The sequence below is a fragment of the Hesperophylax consimilis genome, chromosome 22 (genome assembly GCF_061612785.1).
Source record: "Hesperophylax consimilis isolate HC1 chromosome 22, BYU_Hcon_1.0, whole genome shotgun sequence".
In the NCBI taxonomy this organism is placed as follows: Eukaryota; Metazoa; Arthropoda; class Insecta; order Trichoptera; family Limnephilidae; genus Hesperophylax; species Hesperophylax consimilis.
Genome location: NC_142857.1, coordinates 23,155,487 through 23,161,555, shown reverse-complemented (window position 1 = coordinate 23,161,555; position 6,069 = coordinate 23,155,487).

Genomic DNA, 6,069 nt, shown 5'->3' with positions numbered 1-6,069 from the left:
TGTATTTAAGTGTAACATGTACATGGATAAAATAGCTAAATATAATTTACTCATAAGGTAATTAGAAAATAACATGGTAAAGTAAATCAAATCAATAAGTTTACAGTATTTGTTTGCAAGGTGATGAATTCTTGGAATTGGTGAATACATAGAGTAGTTAGTATTGAGGTTATTGTTACATTTAAAAGTGTCTTTGCTTCGAGTTTGTCTGGCAGGTACATTCATATAAATTAATTCTAATAATTCAGGGCTGTCAATGAGAGATTTGATAATTTTGAATAAAAATAATATATCAGGTAGAACTCTTCTATCCGATAGTTTGAGAAGTCTGGTTTCAGTACGTAAGTTATTGTAATTTATAAATTCTATGGAAATATTCATTTTAAAATTGATGTACCGAAGAAATTTATTTTGTACCTTTTCTAAGACTTGAGAATGGACTTAAAAGCAACACGAATTATTGTTTCTCTATCTGCACAGACAAACTGAGCCATAGCAACGGTTGGCGGGTTACAGCTAGTTAATAATATTAGCGGTTATAGGTACCGCCGCCCCAGGAACCATTTCGGAATCAATTGATCGCGTTTCGATCGTCCATGGATCGTGTATACGATTTTTTTCAACTTAAGGGCTTAGTTAGTTCACCTCAATTTATGAATTAGCCAGTAATGTTGGAAAACAAACGACATTATCCAAAAAGTCGTGCATATTGACAGCTTATCCGACAACCTTGATGCCTCGCCAAAAGCAGCGGCTTTTGTCTACCGACTTTAATTTGTCAATATAAAATTGATGTAGGGCTTTGTGGATCGGTATAAAATCATCGGCAGTTACGCCAATCGATCCGACATCGTAAATTTATCGATTTCACTGTGGTAGACCCATAGATACGTCTTTCGATACTTTGCCGTGTTGCTCCTCGGGACCATGAGGTTTTTGTGTACGAGGATAGTAACATTTTTATGTAATTTTGACGAACGCCAAGGATATATTTTTTTTTGAAGGGCTAGAGAACCTTAAGGTTTTGTATATTGGATTGGTTATCAAATATTCCGTTAAATTGTTTAACATTACAGAATGATCAACGTCAGAGGTAATTGTATTTTTGTTTGTGGTTAAAGGTATTATTAGATTGTTTATTTTATCAGAAATCTAATGTATGTTAGACTTATTGAAATCGATCAGCTGTGTTGGTTGGTTAATCTATTCGTTGATCAGACGCGTTGTCTGTAAATTTAAACAAGATAAATGGGGTACGTACTTCTGTCAGCAATACAGGTCGCAATAACATCAGAGACGTTATTCTCCTTGAACTGCAGCTCAAAGAATTTCTCTGCCGTGAGCTGGTTGAACAGACCATCCATGTTCATCACGTCCATCTTGTTCAGCACGCAGCAGATGAAGCACTGTAACACACACATACATACATATATAGGTGCTCAATTGGTAGCAGTGCTGTCATTCAGCGGATTTCCAGAAAACGGTTGGTATATGCAATAAAACATACAGATCTGCGGGATCCCACAGGGATCGACTGCGGGTTCCCTCTAACTTTTAATCAGGTTTCCCACAACTTTTCCCTAAGTTTCTCTCAGGTTTCCATCAAGATCAATATATCATCTCAAGGATGTACTTTTGAGTGTGATATTTTTCGGGTTTAGATTGTTTGAGCACTCTCTCTCTCGTTTCTCGTATTAAAGAGACCTACATATAAATATGGAAGGAGAGAGGAATCATCGCATAGATGTCATATGTAAAATAAACCTTTGTGTATTTGTCGAGCTCCTGCGATCTTTTGTGTTTAAATGTATTATGTATTATAGATGAATGTTGATAAATTATTTTTTTGGTCAACTATTGTATCAAGAATTACGAATTATCTACCCCTGCTACGTGTTGAAAAATCTTGTATTTTTCTAACTTTAATTACGTTGTTTTCTGTCTTTATTTATTTATCTTTTATAATTTTGTTAAAATTGTTTTATTTACATTATTCTAATGGGCTTTTACAAACAAATGATATAATAATTTAGTGAAACAGTAACCATGAAGAAGTCCCACGTAGAATACCCATATAGAAGAATAGTGTTATACTAAGATTAACTATTATTAAAATTGAGGTAAGTTATTATATCCTTCTTGTAACTATACTCCATGCGGATGAACTGCATGCAATCTAGGTACAAGCGAGTATTCAAATGACCAGTTGTTGATCTTATCTAATGTTATTTTAGTATCTTCCCCTCAATCTCTCAATTCCACTGTCAATAAAAATTATGTTTTTTTAATATATAATTTGTAGCTTATGCGGAAACAGCACTAGCTTTTACAAACCAGTAAACATTTATGAAGGTTGGAAATGTAGGTTTTAAAAGGAGAAGAAGTGAAAGGTGACTTACCATGGGAGTCCTCTCTGTCTCGTCAGGAAAACTGCCACTGGTGTTCAAGGAATCAATATAACCTGAAAAAGATTTTTTATTGTGCTCATATTACATTGTATAGTTGTTTGGTGATCAGGTGAGGAGGCACGGAATGAAAGATGTTGTGAAGGTTGTGATATGATGCACTTTTACTGAGATAATACAGACGGAGGCCTCTAGCGTCAGAGTCGAGAAATAAGTAATTACAATCAAATGGATGGGTGGATAAAGCTTTACAGGGTTGAAGGCAGATGTCTCTGTGAGGTAGAGAGGTGGACCAATCGTAGGCCTCGATTTAATCTCCCACCAATCAAGAGGGTCCAAAAGATGCGAGGCGGCAAGTGGGCGTGGATTACCTAAACAGACAAAGGAATGGACTTTGGACAGGGAGGGGCTATCTCGATTTATTACAGAAAAAAACGGGAACCTTGTTAGTGGGGTGGTGCGGTGACGTCATGGGATTGGAATGCAAGGGAGTGACAAACGGGATCGTAAACCATCGACAAACGAGGGGGACGTGTTTCAAGAAAGGTAAGAAACATAACGCGAACGAACAGAGGACTGAGAGAAATTGGTAGAATCCTACGTTAAGACATACCGGAAGTGGAAATCATTGGGGGAGAGGGCAGTTATACGCGTCACTTAAAAGAAAACAACAGAAATAAGGGAAAAACAGACAAATTACGTAAGAAAAGTGGAAAAAAGCAAACATTGAACTTCTATCGTAAGCATGACGTGGGACTGCAAAGAAACAGCGTTGAGTTTACAGGAGAATGATGGCGCGAAGGTAGTTGCGAAAGGGATACCAAGAGAAAAAAGGTTGGCGTTTCAGACACTTGAAAGCGCTGATTTTGGAAAAAAATACGGACATGGTTTTGGGCCATCAAGGCACTAATAACAATTCAACGACGTAATAAAATTAACCCGCGTCTTATGGAGACGAAAACACATTAAAATTAATGTATAAACAATTAGTGGGGAAATTATGAGAGAGTACATTCGGGTTTGTTTTGACAGGGGCTTAAGGCCTCTGATTGATGCGAAATGAGTTGGGAGATAAAGACAGAAGATGGGCGTGTGGAGGTACTACCCGAGGTAACACCCAAAATTACAGAGAGGGGTTGCGAAAATCCAGTAATAATTCTTGGGAAAAAACTGACCAAAAGAATAGACAGGATATCAAACCGATGCGATCTAGAACGGGGAACAAAAACATAAACGACATGATGTAAACTGGGACGTCTCAACTAAAGCAAGTATCGATGGAAGCCTTAAATAGAAATAATCGGGGGAAAAAAAAATGGAATAGCTATATTAGACCGTTTGTAAGGGAAGAGAACTAAATGTTAGAAGTAGGAGACGATCGTACGCGGGAGATTTAACATACAATGGAATGGGGATGATTGTCGGGAGTGATTGATTTGGAAGGTAGGGAGGGGAACGGACGTGTACACCGTTTGAATTGTCGGAAGTAATTGGTTTGGAAGGTAGAGGGGGAAACGGACGTGTACACCGTTTAAATTGTCGGAGGCAAAGTGAAGAAGATCAAAGTTAAGCTCGTGAAAGCGTTAAAAACAAAGCGTATCACATCATAAACGACGGCCATTAAATAAATTGTGCGGACACGATAGCATTTAAAAATAAAAGGCCCGGAATTCACACTTCAAAAGGACAGCTCGCACTAGAGCGTTATATAGAAAACGCCGTATGGGAATTCGGAACCGCTTCCCAGTCCACGCTTGATCATTCTGTCACATGAAACGAATGCCAGGGTGTTAACCTTCTTGAAATGATCAGAATGGCCTAATTAGCATGATGCGAATTTGGACTAAATAGAAAAGAACATACGAGTCGATAAAGGTTAGAATAGCATTATTTGACGTGATTTATAAGGAAACAGAACTATAAAAGGGCTGAATTTAGAAAAAACTCGGAGTCTTTTCGTGAATTTTTGAGAGAGTTGAAACTCGCCGGGGACCGTTCAAACACGTCGCGCTGATTGGTATTTATTTGTGGACTTAGGAAGATTCCCTAGTCAAAGACATACAGTTAGATTCAGTGTTTGGAAAAAATAATATTAATATCGGACCTTAGAGAATTTTAGAATTTCAAAGAAATAGTTAAACACAGTATTTGGCGTAATAATAAATTAAGGTTGAAAATTTTAATTAGTTTAAATTCAGTGAAAAAAGAAAGGGATTAGAAACGACACTACGGTGTCGCGTTATAAACCGAGTTGTTAATACGAAGTGTTGGAAGAGGGGAAACGGCTATAATTCGAGATTAACGCGATCTTTCGTTGCGAGGAATTTAAACTAGAAAAAATGATAACAACAATAATTAAAGATAAAATAATTAATATCGGATCCAGAGAATTTCGAACTTCGGAGAATTATTCAGATTCAGTGTTCATGTCAACTTACGAATTTAAACTAGAAAAAATGATAACAATAATAATTAAAGATAAAATAATTAATATCGGATCCAGAGAATTTCGGACTTCGGAGAATTATTTAGATTCAGTGTTCATGTCAACTTACGAATTTAAACTAGAAAAAAATGATAACAATAATAATTAAAGATAAAATAATTAATATCGGATCCAGAGAATTTCGGACTTCGGAGAATTATTCAGATTCAGTGTTCATGTCAACTTACGAATTTAAACTAGAAAAATGATAGAAATAATAATAATACTTTTAATACTGGTATGAAAAGGGAAATTTAAATCGCGTACTCCATTAACGTGCGATAAATAATAACCATACCTCGTTATAACAAATAGTAAGAACAAAAAAAAATACTGAGATTAAAGAACTAAATTCAGGGAGATAATCAGGGTGCGCGTTTAAGCTAGGCATTTACAATCTGATAGAGGAATTATTGATAGGTGGACGGAAACAAAAGAACAGGTTGTTTTGCCGTCGATTATCCCGGTGGATTAGAGGAGGGGGGCTCAGGTAAGTAATTTGCACAGTTATAATAGATTTGCAGGCCAAGGATGGAGGCTACTAATCCTGCAGTTATTTGGAAGGCGCCAGTTGGGACCGTAATTATGTTACGTATTATCAAATGACATATGTATGCGTATATATGAATAAATGCATGAGTTTTTTTTTTTTTTTTTTTTTTTTTTATTAAGGAGAAAAAACAGATACAGATATCAATTGACAAAAATATATACGAAACATAAACTAGAGAATTCACCTGCATCCAAACTATTTCTCACGAATTAACTAAAACATAAGTTGATAACATAAATATCATTTATTCCATGACAAAACAATTATCAATTATTACATGGACTAGGACCGTAATCGGAATCTGTCATTAGAGTCCATTGTAGGTAAAGTACCTATTTATCGTGGAGATAATTCAAATAAGTGGGTCGGCCGAGCCGACTTTTGTAACACGATAATACAAAGGAAGAAAAAAAATATTCATTTCAAACCGGCTTTAAAATAGACAGGGCATTGACTCGAGTTGTGCTGAGGGCAGGTTGATTTATTAGGGTCTGAAAGGGCAAACGGCCTTGAAGATTAACTGGGACACTAGGAACAGCTGAGTCTGGAATGCGGGGTTGGTTTCGAAAAAAAATACGGCGGCTGAATGAATGGCACCTTGGGTAATAAAGACTTGCTTCGAGGAT